Genomic DNA, 19,034 nt, shown 5'->3' on the forward strand with positions numbered 1-19,034 from the left:
ATAACTAAGGTTATGTTCATGTGTGCAGTCACTAGACATATATTTGGGGATAATGGTGAAATGATTTTTTATTGAAAATTTGGGATTTTTCCTTTTCTAGAGGAAATGCCAGCAGCAAGAAACAGCAGGAACAAGCCGGCTGGCACATTAGAAACCAAGCCAACCAACTCAATAAAAAAAGAAGTAATCAAGGCCTGCCTAATTCACAAGATTATACCAGCAACCAAGGCAAAATGGCCACAAAATGCAAGTAAAGACATATTCATTCAGCAAGATAACGCAAGACCTCACATTAAAGACAACGATCCTGAGTTTCGAGTTGTTGCTAACTTAGACGGTTTTAACATTCATTTGGTTTTTCAACCACCAAATAGTCCTGATTTAAATATCAACGACTTCGAATTTTTTAGTGCAATGCAAATTCCCCAACATGAAAAGGCGGCCAACACAGTGCTTGAATTAGTAAAAATGTGGAGGACGCTTTTGTTGAACTTCATCCAAAAAAGCCAAACTTCAATTTTCTTACTCTACAAACAATTACGGTGGAGATTATGATAACAAAAGGGCACAACAACTTTACCATACCTCATATGAGGAAATAGGTTTTAGAAAGGCTGGGTACACTCCCAGAAGATCTCATTGTTGATGAGATAATGTTTGTAGTACTTAGATGATCAAGGACAAGGGTCTGCCCTTGATTATCTAAGGGTACAGTTGGAAGATTTACCTCAAAGGGAGGAGGTTACAGAAGATGGTATGCAGTAACTATTGAAGACAAGTAGATAAACGCCATTTTGAATAGGTGCAAATAGTATTTTTAAGTTTAGTCCTTATTTTGAACAAGTCAAGAACACTGTTTGAACAACTGCATAAAGGATGGAAGCAAGATGGAGGTAAATGCAGTAGGTTATTTTTCTATTTTTATTTTGAACATTGAAGTCCAATGTTACAATGTTTATGAAAGAAACATTGTCAGATTGTCTAATCTAATGTTTAATTCCTAAACATTCTTTTGTAATGCACTATGTAATGAATGTTTTTAAGTTTTCATATCAAGGCTACTTGGTGGTTTTTAAATTTATCATATCATTCACATTAGGTCATCATTGTTGACAGCAACTACGAGGCTCTCGGGGGGGGGCTTGTTCCTCTCATCATTGAGCTTCAATTGGTCATTTATTGCCGCCTTAACCAAGATTGGGGTGGCATCTAAATTGGTCAATGCTCATTTATTGACGCCAAAACCTACCACAGACTAGGGTGGCATAAATATGATCAATGTTTGAAATCTTAACCAATCAATGATTGGGGTGCCAAGCAATGATCATGTTTAGCCTTCTTCAATAGACAGTGAAGGGGTGACATGAAAATGGCATCATTTTGGGAACAACTACCAACGCCAACAACTAACAAAAAGACCCTCATTTAAAAATCATTAGGACACTGTCAGAACAACAGCTAAACCAGCCGCGTAACAGGAAATCAAGTAACATCGGCGTACCACCAGCAACAATAGAGCATCTAGAAACCAACAACAATAAAGCAACAATTACCAATATCCCTACCAACAACAACAAACTAACCCAAAAAACCCTCATTACATAATCATTGGGTCACACTCCGGACAAAAGGTAAACCAGCTGTGTAACAGGAAATCAAGTAACAGCAGCATACCACCAGCAACAATAGAGCAACTAAAAACCAACAATTATCAATATCCCTACCAACACCAACAACTAACCAACAATAAATCATTGGGTCACACTCAGAACAATAGCCAAACCAGCTGCCTAACAAGAAATTAAGTAACAGCGAAAGATTAAGGATGCATTGCTAACCATTTCGCTTTCAAAAGAGGGAAAAGGGTACGAAACCTAGGTAGGAAATAGCACATCATCTCAAACGCATATTTGTTTTTAGGAAGATCATAATCGATGAATTCGTAGTTAGGATCATCATTACCCGCAGGAACAATGTGACACCCTCATTTATTGCGGAAAAGTAAACACATAATTCTAGATAAAAACTGCATGGATATGTTTGTAATAGGTTCATTTGGGTAAAAACCTGTAATTTTTAAAACCTGAACCTATTATAAAAATATCCAAATGGGAAGGTGTCAAACATGCAAGGTCCAAAATAAACCTCATAAATAAAACATCGCTAAAGTCGCGAAATAAAGTTATACAACCCAAGTATCAAAAAGGGAGACATATGTCCCTAAAAAGTATATGACATAAAAAGTGTTCAAGGGTCACAATAAAATAAAGCCAATCTAGGTCCCAAGGTTACTTTGCTCGCTAGCTCGTCCATGTACCCCATATATGCATCACCTACCTGTCAATCGCATTTTATACAAATACGAAAGCCACAGTCAGTGGGGAGTAACTCCGAGTTCTCCCAGCCACGAAATGTCATAATTAATATAACATGTAAACATAAGAATATGAATATGAATAACACATAGCCTTAGCATATAGATGCTAGACAATCATGCTTATCATGTGAACAACAATACGACAACACATAGTCCTAGCATGTGAATACTAGACCGACTCATACTACACTATCATGTGAATCACATAACATCCAGGAATCCAAACTCTATCAACCATAGCCGGCTTGCATCTCACCTTCTATGATTCATAGAATCATCAAACAAGAAAGGACAATATATCTAGAGACAGGCATAAGTTCTTAGGACAGTCAATAGTCACTCTGTAACTCGAGTCTATACCACGAGGTAAGGTAAACACCCAAGTCCTAAACCTGCGCAGACCTAGCGACATGCGGAAAATACCGCATCCAAGACCCATGATCACACACATGAGTACCCCTAAGGAGTCCACCAAAGGGTTGGCTAGTACTTAAGCTGACCACATACTTCTAAGAGTACGTCAGGAGGTCATGCCCTAACTTGGATATAAGCCCACCAAGCAAAGACACAAAGGCTATTAAGCGGTGAACATATACTCGTCAAAGACTATAAGGGCCTATCTATGACGAAGGCCGAAATACTCACCTAGGACCTAGTCCCAGCTTGAATACTTTAGCCCACTCCACACAAGACAAGTAGGACACCCAATTAACCATAAGAGGGGCAAAGAGTCCAAACTTGCACACACAAATGACCATACACACCCTAGCATATGAAAGGCTACGCAAGAGCATATTTAGCTGACAATCCAACAATATCTCCAATATCAATATTAATCCAAATTCCAACTAACCAACAGTACCATAATCCATGAGAACAAGCTAAAATGGCAAAGAGGCAATAAGACTCAAGCATAAGTGTGGACAAGGCCCTCGGGAACTGCGTCCGCGGGATCCACACCAGGCATAATCGACTCGAGGTTCTTTCGAATCGAATTAAGACATATTAGAGTCGCCACCAAGTTTTTTGGGAACTTGGAACCGTTCAAGTCAACTTTACACCTTTCATCGAAAAGCATAAAGCCAATCGACTACGAGTGATTAAAGATAAAGACTTGTACCCTACATCACTCGATTTGAATGACTCTCGTAATCCAATGGTATTTAGACGGATCCACAAACCATAGATCTTGAGTAAGGGGTGAGGGTACGTGTTGGGAAGCCCATAAGGACACCCAACCCCGCCCGTCAATAACGGCCTCTACTAAGTCAAGTGTCGGATTTCAAACAAGGTCATAGCTACTACGATGTATGATATGCAAACGTTGTTTTAACCCTATCATGTGACAACAATTTCTATGTCGTTTTAGATGCAACTAAACTAACTTTGTCAAAGTTGTAATTTAGCATGTGGGTTGATTGATCTAGCAACATTCAAACGAAACAAACAAGGCTTGATGGGGAATGGGGGAGCCGTTGGGATCTACCTATTACAAACCAGGCATTTCATGCTGACACAACAACAAATTAAAGATACAACTCGATCTAAATACAAAGCTATACACACGACGCAATACACGGCCATTTGGCCTAGAAAACCGTGCACAAGGCGGGGGGTGACTCACGGCCTACATGACACACGACCTTGGGTCACTCCTCGTAATGCGTGCTTTCACTTAATCTCATCGAATTAGACATAGGGCTACGCACCAAAGCATGCATTAGCATAAACCGGGCCATGTTGCTTTAAACAACATGCGGTTTACTACGCTCCTACAAGCATTGGGGAAGAACCGTCTAACCAAATAAGACTAAGGTTTTTTGAAGAGGTTTTGACTCATAAAAAAAAGAAAACTAACTCGAAAGATTACAACCCGACGAGCAAACGATAAATTACAAGCTATCAAACGACAAAGAACAAAAGATATAAAACAAACGAGACAAAGAGAGGCATGACCAACCCCACGGCCTAAAGCCACGGCCACAGACACGGCTACCCTAGTTCCTAGGTCGGGTTCATTAGTTAGATGGATTTGCAAAGCGATACGGGAGATACATTAGAAAACGATGATAAAAAAAGGTCAGAAAGCTTCGCTTAAGATCGAGTGTTCCACACGGCCCAAAGGGGTTGAATTAGGTCAAGTTTGCAAATTAAGTTAACTCATCGAGTGTTAATAAGAAGGTTCTAATCACGCACTCTTATACTAGCGAGAAATTAGGTGAAAGAGAAAGATGCGTTCAATTATTTACAGAATTGTTAGTTGATTTTTAAAGATATGTCGATGTACCCTAAAGTGTCTAATTAGATTATTAAATTAATTTAATGTCATCTAAATACGTCATAGGTTAACAATCAGAGGTTAAACTAACATACAATGGGTCCTAGGGTATGTCGAATTGACCGAAATAACAAAGGGGTCAAAAGCGAAGAGCGAAGTTAGAACTCGTTTTATTTATGCCCTACCTTGAACACGAGGATATGTAAATGAGACGGGGGTGTACGACCGACTGAAGTAGCGGTTTATTTTCCCATCTCAAGTCAACGCGGGTGTTCATGGTGGTACTTTAACTCATACTCGGACTAACTAGTTTCATAATTAATTAGAACAATAAACAAAGCGATAAACGAAATAAAACGAGACAATAAAAAACAAACATAAAACAAACGAAATAAAAGGGAAAAGAGGAGGATTTGATGCACCCTCAACCTACATGTATCGTTGACACCGTCTTGGGTCGTAATCGATGGTAGATTTTATCTCGAGAGGCCGTCGTCGACGAAGAGCAAAGCAAACACGCGTTTTTGAAACTTTCTGGACAACGATTTTCAAACGATGATATCTCCCTCGTTTCACGACGAAAATTCGATTTAAAAGATGTTTTGAAAACTAGAAAGAGAGGAGAACAGAGATCTTAAAGCAACCCCTGCTCGTTTTGGGTTATTGGGCACGAAAAACGAGCACAAACAGAACTGATGACAAGAAAAATAAAAAAAGCAGTGTATAACACTGCTTTTTCGAGGGATTTCGTGTACTCTCAAGGGCAATTTGGCTCGTAAATCTTTGTCTAATGTGTAGATGGATGTTATGTGGTTAATTAGGAACAAGAAAATCGAGTTTTGATGGAGGTTTGATGGAGGAACGAGTTGCTTTTCGAGGAGGACACACAAACAGTTCAGTTTGTGTGTCGGTTTTGTTTAGGGTTTTTGGGAGGCAATTAGGGTTTGTTTCTGAGGTTTAAAGCTTGTGGGTGAAGGTAGGATGTATCTAGAACTTAGAGGAATGAATGTATGGTGAAGGGGTGGTGATGCGTGTCTTTTATATAAGGTTTTTACCTCATTTTTACACGCATTTCTGTGCTTTTTATGTAGCATCTGGCTACAAATACCCCCGAATATTCTACTTTGGTCCGTTTATTGTATTTTGCAGGAATTGACCGAAGAGGAGCTAAAACGAGCCTTAATTGTCCCATTTGTATGCATTCATGGGAAATATGGAGCCGGAGCTTAGGAATTTCACACCTAGAGTGCGCATGAGCGGAGCAAGGGAGAAACACAAGTCCTGACGCACTTATATAGCTCGATCGAGTGGCCTCTCTGCTCGATCGAATGCTTCATGCACCCATGCTGGTCGATCGACTGGTTGGAGGAGTCGATCGAGGAAGTTCATACAGCAGTGCTCGATCGAGTGGATGCACTAGCTCGATCGAGTGACGTGGCGTTCGATCGAGTAGTCTCGCTACTCGATCGAGGGGTTTCTCGTGTGTTTTAGTTTAATTCCGCCTAATCTTTTGTGGGCCTTTCATAATCAGTCCATGGGTTAGGTTTTAAGACATTTTACAGTATAAGACTGAGGAGAACACTACGTTACTCCTATCTCTTTGACTACGCACATTTCCACTGTTACTTTTGACAGTTCTTCGGATCTTTGTTCACTACTTTGCTACTCGAATTTCGGTATATTCAATCCATTTAATTCTTAATCATTTTTATTGTTCTTAATTCCTTTTCTTCTCTTTGATTTATAGTCGTTCAATCATCTTTTTATATTTGTCATCATGTTTAGTTTTGATTGTTTGGTCATTATGATTGTTACCCCCGTAATTATGAGTAGCTAATTTCCCATGCTAAGACTATAGGGGATCCATGATTTGAAGGGAGAGTAATTGAATTACTGGGTTAATGCTAGTATCGTCCATGTTGTTAAAATGCTACATATAATTGTAAATGCCTAATTGAGTCGACGCAATTAGACCCTTATTCTTAGTGGACCTCGACCTGGACCGAAAGGTTGGAAGGGGGAGACTGGTAGCGGACAATAGAATATTGCAGCGAGGACGAAAGTTAAACTGTTTACGTTTTAGGGTGAATTAAGGACCGAAAGGTGACGTTCGCTACCCCTTAGACTGTACTGCATTGACCTGGGACCTGGATTACTTGACCGGACGATTGTGGTGAACCGCTTGTCTTAGCTATTCTCTTTATCTGTTAAACTCCTTTCTTTATTCCTCTTTTCTTTGCTCTCTTTAGTTTAGAAATCACGAATTATAACCCCCAATTTGGTTACTTAGACGAACTTGAGTTTAGCCGACAAATTCCTACCTCTCTGTGGATTCGACTCGACTTCCCTAGCTATATTAGTTAGTTGGCCAGTTGGTTATTTTTGACAGGTACGCGACAGACGTGTCAAATTTTGGCGCCGTTGCCGGGGAGGTGGCGCATATTTGTTGCTTAAATTAAGTTTGTCTCTCGTCTCAAGGGATTCATTCCTTGAGACTGATCTCATTTTCGCGAAGCTTTGATTAGTTTTGCAGGATAACAGTCTATTTGTCAAGATGCCTACGATTACAGAGCATACAGAGCCATGTGGTAGATGCGGCGAGGAAGGGCATGACCTTTATGAGTGCACGGCAGGTGTAGAGCGTGCCATTGCATACAAGAAGTTCAAGCAGGGAGTTCCTTTCTCCCAGTTGTATGAGGAGATAAAGAGCGTTTCAACCCCTTCTACGCCAATATCACAGCCGGGCTCTCCTTCTTCAAGAGAAGCAATTGCCGAACTGAAATCCATCATGTTGCAATCGGATTCCGTTATATCTGAGTTGAGAGAGCAAGTCGCGCAGTTAACGCTCGCGGCAGATCAAGCCAAGACTCCTCCAATAAGTGATCCCATCAGTGGGATGAATTTCCGAAGTGACCTCCTTCACGAAGAAAATGGGGTGTCGACAGCTGATGAAGAGGACGATTTAGATGAGTTCCTGCAGGAAATGCTTGCTGCGTGTGCAGTAACTACTCGATCGAGCAGCATATCCACTCGATCGAGCGGTTCTAATCACCCAGTCACTCGATCGAGTGACATTGACAGTCGATCGAGAAGCACAGAGTCCCAAGTTGGTCGATCGAGTAAAGAGGCTGAAGGAATCACTCGATCGAGCGCCAGGATGGGTCGATCGAATGAAATTGAGGAAGAAACTGGTCGATCGACCAGTGAAGACGTTCGATCCAGTGCTGTAAGTGGCGGGAATCCCAATTTATTTATTAATACCGCCACCGTGTCATCTCCCCCTGCTGTGGAGACGTTACGAATTGATAAGGGTAAAGGAAAGGTCGCAGGACCACTCATAGCTACCAGGGTACCTTTTCCGAGTCGTCTGAAGGATGCAAGGATCGAGCAACAGTACGGTAAGTTCGTGGACAACGTGAAGAACCTTCAGGTAACTGTCCCTTTCTCTGACCTTGTCACTCAGGTTCCTACTTACGCTAAGTTTATGAAGGATATTGTGACGCGTAAGAGGAACTTGAGCGAATTTGAGACGATTTCATTTATGGAAGAGTCTAGTAACCTACTGTTAAATAAGGCCCCTCCAAAAATGAAAGACCCGGGCAGCTTTTCTATTACTTGTGTCATAGGCAATATGATTATTGATAAGGCCCTTTGCGATTTAGGCGCCAGTGTTAGTGTCATGCCCCTTCCTGTCTGCAAGAAATTGAAACTGAGTCACTTCAAAGTGACTAACATCACCCTACAGATGGCTGATAGATCTGTTAGGAGACCTTTAGGTGTCTTGGAGGATCTGCCTGTGAAAATAGGCAAGCTTTACATCCCAGTAGATTTCATTGTTTTGGATATAGCCGAGGACACCCGGACCCAGATTATTTTAGGAAGACCGTTCCTTTGTACAGTGGGGCCGTTATTGATGTTAGACAAGGTCGTCGACCCTTGCGGTAGGAGATGATGCTATTACATTCAGTTTGCCCAAGGTACTCTAGCCCACCCAATGATAGAGGACACCTGCTATTCGGTCGATATCATTGATGAGTCTATTTATGACTTCTGGTCGGGTTCTTTTATGAAGGACCCACTGGAAGCTCTCATGCTTTTTGATGAGTGTACAGATAGCCCAGAGGACGATGACACTGCATTGGATTTGCTTGTTGATGATTTAGATGAGCGTGAGGGAGAGCAGGTGGAACAAATGATCAGCACTCTATGCTCCATTGAGGTAAAGGTACCGGAACGTAAGCCTCTTCCTTCTCATCTTAAATATGCTTTTCTAGGTGACACAGAAAGATCAGTCATTGTTAGTGCCAAACTTAGTGATGAACAAAGTGACTTCTTTGTTAGTTGTACTTAAGAAAAACAGAAAGCGATGGGCTATTCATGGATGATATCACGGGTATTAGTCCCGATATTTGTATGCACAGGATAGAGCTGGAGGAGGATCACAAACCTTGAGAGGGGGTGGTGGCCGGCTGAACGAGAAGATGGAGGATGTTGTGACTACCGAGGTAATGAAGTGCTGGATGCGGTATTATTTATTCCGTCGGTAATTCTAAATGGGTAAGTCAGTCACATGGTGGTCCCGAAAAAGGAGGGACAACTGTAGTTAAGAATGAGAAGAATGAATTAATACCTACTCGAATAGTAACTGGTTGGCGGATGTGCATAGATTACAGACAGCTAAATGCCGCCACCAAGAAAGATCACTTTCCCCTTCCTTTTATTGATCAAATGGTAGAAAGGTTAGCTTCCCACAAATTTTTCTGCTATTTAGACGGGTATTCAGGGTTCTTTCAGATCCCTATCCACCCGAGATGATCGGCCAAGACTACATTTACCGTCCTAAGGGCGTTTTTGCGTGCACGAGAATGCCTTTTGGTTTGTGTAATGCCCCCGCCACCTTCCAAAGGTGTATGATGGGGATATTTTCAGAGTATATTGAGTCTATCATGGAAGTTTTTATGGATGACTTCAGTGTATATGGAAGTGATTTTTCTGATTGTCTGTCTAACCTTGAGAAAGTGTTGCAGCGCTGTATTGAGGTTAACCTTGTGCTGAACTGGGAGAAGTGCCACTTCATGGTCAACGAGGGAGTTGTCCTAGGGCACTTGGTCTCTGATAGGGGAATAGAAGTTGACAAAGCAAAGGTGGAAGTGATTCAGCAATTACCACCTCCTGTTAATGTTAAGGGGGTGAGGAGCTTCCTTGGTCACGCTGGCTTTTATCGCCGGTTCATCAAGGATTTCTCCAAAATTGCTAAACCACTTACACAGCTGTTGCTTAAGGATGCCCCTTTGTTTTTATCGATGCTTGTCTTTCTCGCTTTTAACAGGTTAAAGCAGGCCTTAGTCTCTGCGCCGATCATACAGCCTCCCAACTGGGACTTGCCGTTCGAAATCATGTGTGACGCGAGTGACTACGCACTAGGAGCGGTGCTTGGCCAGAGGAAAGACAAGGCCTTGAGTGCTATTTACTATGCGAGCCGAACTCTGGATGAGGCTCAAGTGAAATACACTACCATCGAGAAGGAGCCGTTAGTCGTAGTTTATGCCTTAGAAAAGTTTCGTACTTATTTAGTTGGGTCGAAGTTCTTGTTTTTACCGACCATGCAGCTCGAGGCATCTCCTTGCTAAGAAGGAGGCAAAACCACGGCCTCGAGGTGGATACTCCTCCTTCAGGAGTTTGATTTGCAGATCAAAGATAAGAAAGGAGCTGAGAACGTTGTAGCTGATCACTTGTCGCGGCTGATGCGACAAGAAGGGGAAGATTCTCTACCCATTGATGATTCTTTTCCTGACGATAGTCTAATTGCTTTTGTGTCGTCTATTGTTGACCAGGAACCTTGGTATGCAGATATAGCTAACTAACCGTTGTCGTGGCAAGCGCGCCTTTGACCTTTCTCATCGGCAAAAGAAGCGTTTTCTTTATAACGCTAAGCGGTATACAGGGACGACCCTTACTTGTTTAAGGAATGTGCAGATGGTCTCTACAGACGGTGTATTCCGCAGTGGGAGACCAAAATAGTCCTGGAAGGCTGTCACTCCTCTTCATATGGTGGTCACCACGGTCCATCGCGCACCGTGGCTAAGGTACTTCAGTCTGGTTTTTTTCTGGCCTTCTTTGTTTCGACGCCAAGTCTTTTGTTTCACTTGTGATGCTTGCCAACGATCTGGGAACATTTCAAAGAGACATGAGATGCCACAAAACGGCATCCTAGAGGTTGAGGTCTTCGATGTCTGGGGCATTGATTTCCAAGGACCGTTCCCATCCAGTAAAGGTAACAGGTACATTTTAGTAGCTGTAGACTATGTGTCAAAGTGGGTTGAAGCGATTGCTTCACCTCATTGTGATGGTAAGACCGTGATTAAAATGTTCAAAAAGATCATATTTCCCCGTTTTGGTGTCCCTAGGGTCGTCATTAGTGATGGGGGAATGCATTTTAAAGAAAAGAAACTCACTTCCATACTGTCTAGAGTTGGTGTCCAACACCGGCGTGGTTTGGGGTATCATCCCCAAACTAGTGGTCAGGTAGAGGTCTCTAATCGTGAACTGAAGGAGATCTTATCTAAAGTAGTTTCTAAATCACGGAAAGACTGGAGTCTTAAGCTAGATGACACGTTATGGGCTTATAGAACTGCCTTTAAGACACCAATTGGTGCATCACCTTATAGGCTAGTTTATGGGAAATCGTGTCACTTACCTGTTGAGGTGGAATGTAAGGCCTGGTGGGCAATTCGTGAGCTCAATTATGATCCTAAAGCGTGTGGTCGAATCGTCTTTTGCAGCTAGATGAATTAGAAGAATTTAGGCTCAATGCCTATGACAGTTCGCGCATCTACAAGGAAAAGACGAAGAGATGGCATGACAAGAGAATCTTACCTCGGGAGTTCCATGTGGGGCAAAAGGTGTTGCTGTTCAATGCCCGGTTGAGACTATTTCTGGCAAGTGAAGTCCAGGTGGGTGGTCCGTACACGGTGACGGTGTTACCAAATTCGGATCCGTAGAGCTTGAAGATTCCGAGGGTCATAGATTCAAGGTAAATGGCCAATATGTGAAGCATTACTATGAGGCGAGTGAAGCGGACAACCCCGTTGAAGTTTTGCACTTCGACGAGCTCGACGCGCCAGTAACTTGATATCAGAAAGGTCGTGCGGGACCTCTTAAACCAGCGCTCTCCGGGAGGCAGCCCGGACAGTTTTATTTGTGTTTTTTTTTTTGCTGAACTATTTGTTTTTTCCGTTTTTTGCTTCCCTTTCAACTTTAAGTTAACATTTAGACGCTGCTTTGGAACAATTTTTGTATTTTCCTTGCTTTCATGCGTCCTTTGCAGGCTAAAAGTGGTCGATCGAAGGGACTTTGTGTTCGATCGAGCACTTTCTGACGCGGCTGCTACTCGATCGAGGGATGACGTCCTCGATCGACCAGTTCCTCACTCGTGCCCGCTCGATCGAGTGGGTTGGTAGTCGATCGAGCTCCTCTAATGCATAGGCTCACTCGATCGAGCATTCCAGGAGGTCGATCGAGCGATTATGACTTCGGCCCATTTGTTCTTACGTCTGCAAGGCGCTGTTGACTTTCTTTGACCTCCCATGTTCATGGTCGGTTTGGGGAGGTCCCGCTATATGACGTCTTGTAAGTTTCCTGACTCCATTTCTCCTTTTCCTTCTAGTTTGCATTTCTTTCCCTATTTTTGGTACAATGAGGGCATTGTACGGTTTGGTTTGGGGAGGTATGCATCCATATCTGTGTCTGCATGTTTCTTGCATTTTTGCTTGCACGTTTATTTACTTCCGCATGCATTGTTGTTTAATTAATTCCAAAAATCATAAAATTTAAAAAAAAGAATAAAAAAAAAAAAAAAAAAAAAAAAAAAAATTCAAAATTTTCATGTTTTAAGTTGAGTCGGAACGTTTGAACATTGACGCTACATTGAATCCTTATTTTGAGCCTTGCATTTTCTTGACATTTAGCTGGCATGTTTGTGTGCATAATCCACGAGTTTTTGTTTCTCTCTTATCTGAACGAATAGACTTGATTCTTTATGTCGGCAAGCTACATTACATTCTGAGGTTAGGGCTTATTAAACTGGTGACATTCATGACCGGTTTCATTTAGGATGTGAGTAGTACTCTCTTTAAGACATGTAACATCAATTTGCATAAGCATGAGTCTAGTCTTCTTAATACCTGTATGCATTCGGTCTGTGGATGGTGACACGTGTTAGGAGAGGCGGTTCCCCTTATTTCATTTTGCCCATGAGCCTCACATAGCCAAATTGCCTTTTTGTCCTATCAACTACTTTCTATAATATTTCCTACCCTAGCTAAGCTAGTAACGAGTAGTTCTTGGAATGTGTTGTTGCAAGATGGCTATTTCATCTGATTTCAGAAGTTGGCGGAAGAATCAACGGGAAAGAAAGAAAAAAAAAAAAAATGTGTTGAATTGAAAAAATGAAACGAAAAAAGGAAAGAAAAGAAAGCGGAAAAAGAGACAGAAATTCAAAAGAAAAGAAGAAAAAAATTCAATTGAAAGAAAAAAAATGAGAATTGTGCATTGTTTCACACTTCCATGACCTATTTATATCCTATGGGGAGTTGACGATTTTTGGTATTTGTGAAGTTTAGTGCATAGTTTTGCACCGTTTCATCTTGTTGTAATGAGTACGAAGTTGGGATGCAGTCTATATTTGGATCCATTGTTGCTAGCCTAGCTATTAACCCCACATATCCAAATTCCTTTTTGCCCCTTCCTACCCATTACCTCACTAACCCAAATGTAAGTCCTCGGCACGTGTTTTGGTCATTAGTATGGTTGGAATGCTTATGTACGGTTGTAGAGACTCTATTCATGTTAATTGCATGCATGTTCTTATAGGTCGAGTTAGGTGAGTGTCTTGCTTCTTCCTATCTTTCACATATATACTCACCCTATACCTGATTTTGAGTGACGAGCGACCCGTGAGAGTCCGACATCTTTGAATCTTGCAAGGTCGACGGTTCAGTAAGATTGAAACATTAATTTAACTCGTTTGCACTTTTCAGTTGCCACCTTGTCATTTTGATGCATTAAATTGGTTCTGATGGATGATTTGTAGCTGATGCGTTGGTCCCGTTCTATTGTTCACCCTTAGTTGCATTCATATTTGCTTGGGGACAAGCAAAGGTTTGGTTTGGGGAGATTTGATGCGTGTCTTTTATATAAGGTTTTTACCTCATTTTTACACGCATTTCTGTGCTTTTTATGTAGCATCTGGCTACAAATACCCCCGAATATTCTACTTTGGTCCGTTTATTGTATTTTGCAGGAATTGACCGAAGAGGAGCTAAAACGAGCCTTAATTGTCCCATTTGTATGCATTCATGGGAAATATGGAGCCGGAGCTTAGGAATTTCACACCTAGAGTGCGCATGAGCGGAGCAAGGGAGAAACACAAGTCCTGACGCACTTATATAGCTCGATCGAGTGGCCTCTCTGCTCGATCGAATGCTTCATGCACCCATGCTGGTCGATCGACTGGTTGGAGGAGTCGATCGAGGAAGTTCATACAGCAGTGCTCGATCGAGTGGATGCACTAGCTCGATCGAGTGACGTGGCGTTCGATCGAGTAGTCTCGCTACTCGATCGAGGGGTTTCTCGTGTGTTTTAGTTTAATTCCGCCTAATCTTTTGTGGGCCTTTCATAATCAGTCCATGGGTTAGGTTTTAAGACATTTTACAGTATAAGACTGAGGAGAACACTACGTTACTCCTATCTCTTTGACTACGCACATTTCCACTGTTACTTTTGACAGTTCTTCGGATCTTTGTTCACTACTTTGCTACTCGAATTTCGGTATATTCAATCCATTTAATTCTTAATCATTTTTATTGTTCTTAATTCCTTTTCTTCTCTTTGATTTATAGTCGTTCAATCATCTTTTTATATTTGTCATCATGTTTAGTTTTGATTGTTTGGTCATTATGATTGTTACCCCCGTAATTATGAGTAGCTAATTTCCCATGCTAAGACTATAGGGGATCCATGATTTGAAGGGAGAGTAATTGAATTACTGGGTTAATGCTAGTATCGTCCATGTTGTTAAAATGCTACATATAATTGTAAATGCCTAATTGAGTCGACGCAATTAGACCCTTATTCTTAGTGGACCTCGACCTGGACCGAAAGGTTGGAAGGGGGAGACTGGTAGCGGACAATAGAATATTGCAGCGAGGACGAAAGTTAAACTGTTTACGTTTTAGGGTGAATTAAGGACCGAAAGGTGACGTTCGCTACCCCTTAGACTGTACTGCATTGACCTGGGACCTGGATTACTTGACCGGACGATTGTGGTGAACCGCTTGTCTTAGCTATTCTCTTTATCTGTTAAACTCCTTTCTTTATTCCTCTTTTCTTTGCTCTCTTTAGTTTAGAAATCACGAATTATAACCCCCAATTTGGTTACTTAGACGAACTTGAGTTTAGCCGACAAATTCCTACCTCTCTGTGGATTCGACTCGACTTCCCTAGCTATATTAGTTAGTTGGCCAGTTGGTTATTTTTGACAGGTACGCGACAGACGTGTCAGGTGGTATTTATAAGGAGTTAAAGTAGGGCAAAAGGGAGGGAGAGGCAATCGGGCCTGTTGAGCATAGCTGCTGTCCAGCAGCTTTTGGGGGGCTTTCTAAGGTTCGTATGGGGGGTTTTCTTGGTGATTAAGGTAAGGTAATATGGGTAGGATATTAGGGTATGGGTTAGGGTTAATGGGCACGGGTTTTGGTGGTATTTGGAGCGGGTTTTGGACTCGGGTTTGAGCTAAAAGGGGGGGGCTGCTTGTATGCGGGCTGTTTGGGGCCTGTTTTGGACGAGAATTTGGGCCGTGGATAGGGGGTTCGAACTGGGGTGGATGGGTAGAGGCTTAGGTTGGTTAGTGTACTCGATATTCGTGCCAATTCGTAAAGAAAACGGGCTCAAAAACCGAGCTAAAATCGAGCTCAAAAACACATGTTCAAAACGAGTTCTTTTCGATTTTCAAATCGATTTTTCAAATCAATTAACACATTAAAATAAATGATTTTTCAAACCAAATATACTCACAAAATGATTTTTCAAATCAAATATTTATTCTATTTTCAATAAAATAAACTTGAGAAAGTAAATTCAAAAAAGCTTTAATTTAAATATCATTTAAATTAATAAAATGAATTCACTTAAAAAAACATTAATTTAAATATCATTTAAATTAATAAAATACTTCATCGACGACGCCCATTCTACATCGTAAAACGAACCCAAATAATGACAATGACAACTAATAAATACATGTGTCCTATCATCATCGGGTGTTTGTCGGGTTCTCTATAAATTCCAATATCGACGGATACGGGTATCTACAATAAGGCATCCAAAGCATCCAACAACCAACATGTGAAATGATAATTACAAATATCAAGGCTTAAACATAAAACATCCAATAACAACCAATCTAACCTCAAAGACAAACCCTCGACCCTAGTCCCGCGACGGGTCATTGGTCAAATCGAGGTTGACCGGTTTAAACCTAGTTTGACCAAACTCGTTCGGTCAATCTGGCCCAGCTCAGAGTCTTGGCCTATTTTGGCCCAAATCACAAAATTCATCACAATATCATTCTCATGCTATTTCCAATTTCTATCATGTGAAAAACTATCAACATAAGGAAATATATTCCAACTTACAAAATATCCAATTCAATTAAATTCTCGCATAATAAAATAGTATAAATAACCGTCTCACACAAGGGTAAACTTTTCTATAAATTTTATCGATAAAACGACGCCATTTACTCATACGGACTCCGAATTGAGTGATTCAAGTGGCTAAACCACCTAATTTTTCGATGTCGTTCAATCTGTCATATTTTTGGAAACATTGGAAAATATCTCGGTCCGGTACTGATGCGTTCCAGCCAACACGCGGACTTGTCACAACACATAATTCCTCATCCAAATTTGTTCTAAACATTAATATACAAATGGTTAACATAAATTAAACATAAGCATACTCATCTTACTCCATTCATTCATTTATCAACAAGATCGTCTCAAACAACAACAACAAACAACAACAAACAACAACAAACAACGAATACAACTACTAATGTGACATTAATTCGTCGAGTAACTCGGAATAGTTACCTTAAGTTAGCAAAGAGACAAGTAATAACTTGAGAAAGCTTCTAAAACCCAAAATTACTCTTCATCTTCAACAACATATGAGTCACCTAACTCATCTTCAAATTCTTCACCTATAAGAACAACAAAAACACAATTATTAAGCTTAAATTCGAAACCCTAAAAAAAGTGTCTTAAACAAAATTTGGGGGAAATGAAAATAAAGCTTACTAGTAGATGAGGATTGAAGAGAGGATTCCGAATATATAATTTTTATGCGATTTGGTGGAGAAATGAAGAAGTTATGGTGGATTTAGGGATTGTAAGAAGGTTATTTTGAGAGGAATTTGGTGTTTGAGAGAAGGAAGTGATAGAATGAGAATTGAGGAAATGAAAGATGAAGAGGAGACCCATGGAGGATGGAGGGTGCATGGTTTTGGGTAGGGTGTTTGGGTGAGTTTCAATTGTTTACGTTTTGGTTCGTTTCGACAGAAATTAGAAATATTCGTCGAACGCGATTTCCGAGAAAATTAAAGTTCTTAAACACGATTTTACTAAAAGATTAAGTACTCATATGCCCAATATCCAAACTCGTTTACCCAACGACCGTAAGAAATGGGAAAATCCCGATTTTACGACTTTTATCCGAAATCTATTTTATCAAAGGAAAAGGTTTAAATATAGTTTAAATCACTTTTAAACATTTCTAAACTATCAAAAATAATTACATTTCTTCAAAATAAAATAAGATTATATTTTATCAAATAGATTTTATTTCAAATAAATTAATATTAAATTAAAATAGACTAAAATATTACTTTTAAAATATAATAAAGGTCTTCGAATTTACGGGGTGTTACAAACAAAGTCAAGAGTGTCGGGAACAACTTCAGCAAGTACAGAAGGAGGAGTTCGAGCCGCTTCTAGAGTCGCAATAAAGCCACGAGGAGGATCAAGAAAATTGTCATACTCCAGAGTGTTTGGAACAACTTCTAAGTCCAAATCAGGGAATTGGGTTTCCGGAACATCAGTACCCAAATCATATGGATCAATAGAACCTGGTACAATTTCATTTGAAGGAAGAGAGTCATCTTGGTAACCGAAACTGCAATCACAAGTGTCTGACACAAGTTTATAATGTGTCAATGAACAGTCCAAACAATTTGAAGAACAATCACTACGATGACGATTCATTTTTATACCCAGATCTGTGAATAATTAGGTTTTTGGTGAATGAGTTTTGAACAACCGATGAGTGAATAATTAAATTAATCGATGAAAAAAGCTTAAGCCGAGAAAAAAGGGATTTCAATTGAGAATAATCGATTTTGATCGGAGAATTACTTTTACGATTTGGGAAATACGGAGTAATTGGGTTTTTGGTGAATGACTTTTGAACAAGAGAAAGAAATATAGGTTCAGTGGTAGAGCCAGAATCTTAACTCAGCGGGGGCGGAAGGGTAATATTATATGGGGACCTTAAAAAAATTTAAAAAATTTAACTAAAAATTTCGAAATTTTCAAACGTCAGGAGCGCCCCCCCCAATGGATGGGTTGATGAGGTGATGAACTGGGTTGAGTGAGTGATAAAGATGAAGATTGAGAGAGAGGGATGAATTTTCATCGAGCAAATGAGGGCTGGTGAGCAAATAAGGGTGAATGAATTTAGGGTTTAGTGTGAAAATTAGGTGGGTGGGTAAAGTAAATGAGTTTAGGTGGGTAGAGTAAATGAGTTTATGTGGGCGGGTGAGGGTTTATTGTGTGTTGGTGGGTCCAATTAATAAAATTAGACAATGGCATATTATGTAATTAAAATGTGCAAATGAGGGCAATTTGGTCAAGTTTTTTGCTAAAAAGGGAATGTGTAGTTTGGAGTGGATGATCCGTTTATAGTAATTGTTACCTTAGGAGTGGATCTGAGAGAGTATTTGTTTTGGCACAAAATCAAGGATATGATCAAAAGAGAAAAAAGAATAATGATAAACTAAAGACTTCTTTCACTTATCCATTGTCCACTTTTGTAAACTTACCAAAAAAAAAATATTACAATTGAGACATCCAATAAAAATTGAAAAATTCTTGTATCCTCCGGGAGTACTGTACTCCTTACACCTAAGTTATTATAATATTCCATTTGGTGAATTAGCTTTAAGTGTAAGGAGTACGGTACTCCCGGAAGACATAAGAATTTTTCATAAAAATTACTCCCTCCGTCCCGAACAATTGTTCTTTGGTTTTGACACAAACCAAGGAA

General features: G+C 40.4%; 1 long non-coding RNA gene across 1 annotated transcript; it reads right to left on the reverse strand.

Moving 5' to 3' along the window:
• Nucleotides 1-2,126: 2,126 nt before the first annotated feature.
• On the reverse strand, nt 2,127-17,301 carry LOC141621431 (uncharacterized). Its single transcript, XR_012532324.1, has 3 exons — nt 17,012-17,301; nt 16,805-16,914; nt 2,127-2,337 (listed from the first exon to the last, which is right to left on the reverse strand). It is a non-coding gene; the product is annotated as an uncharacterized LOC141621431 (long non-coding RNA).
• Between the last annotated feature and the right edge of the window lie 1,733 nt (nt 17,302-19,034).

The sequence above is a fragment of the Silene latifolia genome, chromosome X (genome assembly GCF_048544455.1).
Source record: "Silene latifolia isolate original U9 population chromosome X, ASM4854445v1, whole genome shotgun sequence".
Classification (NCBI taxonomy): domain Eukaryota; kingdom Viridiplantae; phylum Streptophyta; class Magnoliopsida; order Caryophyllales; family Caryophyllaceae; genus Silene; species Silene latifolia.